This window comes from Geospiza fortis, unplaced genomic scaffold (assembly GCF_000277835.1).
Source record: "Geospiza fortis unplaced genomic scaffold, GeoFor_1.0 scaffold213, whole genome shotgun sequence".
NCBI lineage: Eukaryota > Metazoa > Chordata > Aves > Passeriformes > Thraupidae > Geospiza > Geospiza fortis.
In genome coordinates, this window is record NW_005054399.1 from 2,037,647 (window position 1) to 2,038,693 (window position 1,047).

Consider the following 1,047-nt stretch of genomic DNA (forward strand, 5'->3'; position numbering starts at 1 on the left):
CGCTGCAGTGCCCCATCACTGCTCCTGCCGTGCTCCCGGGCTGTGCACAGAGCCCCGAAGCGCCTCCTCACCAGGTTTTGCTCCGGCGGTGTTTCCTGGGGACAGTGGGGACACCCCCAGCCCCGTGCCAGTGCCAGGGCCAGGCCGGTGAGTGCCACAGCTGCTCCCTGCGGCAGAGCGGGCACGGCCCTGGAGCGAGGCTGCTGGGAGGGAAATGTGGGAAGAGGGATTTTCTCCGTTCCACCCCACTCCTCCTCACTCTACTGATCTTTCATTTCCTCTCACTGGCATTGGCCACCCCTGGAGCTCCCTGGAGAGGGGCTGGCACAGAGGTGTCCCCTGGGGACCCCCGGGTCCCCCATTCCCCGCAGTGCAGGGGGAGCAGAGCCCCCTCCCTGCTTCCCCCAGCACCGAAGGCTTCCTGTGCCCAGCACTGCTCGAGCCGAAGGATTTACATTTTAAAGGGGGTTTAGAATGGATTTGCACAGACGTTTATTTGCAAGTGTTATTTTTTTCAGCTTCTGCCGCTTTGAATGTTTGTGGAGAAGAAATAACAGACAGAAACCACAGCAGGGAAAGCCTCCGAGAACTCGTTTGTGCTCATGCAAATACGGCGAGAGTGGCAGTCCGGGGTCACACCGGCCATCCTCAGCGGCAGCCGGTGCTGCTGTCGCTCCCGGCTGTGCTCCTCAGCCCTGGGAGGTGTCAGCTCCCCCGGTTTGTCACCAGCGAGCGGCGGGGCCGCAGATGCGGGCGCTCCGTGTCACCCCGGGGCTGGGGCTGCCTGGGGCCGGCGGGAGCGAGGGCTCGGAGGGGAACACTGCTCGAGTTCTGCGTCGGCAGCAGCCAGAATGCCGCACAATAAATAGCCTTTTTAATTACCGCACAATATTTACAAGATTGCTTCCTCATTTGGGAAATTAAAACAAATGCTCCATCAAAATGATCAACACTGTGCGGGGAACGCGCGGGGCTGATGGAGGAACCCTCGGGCTGCTGATGGAGGCGGCACTGGCGCCTCGGGGCTGGCTCTGCCCCGGGGCCCCC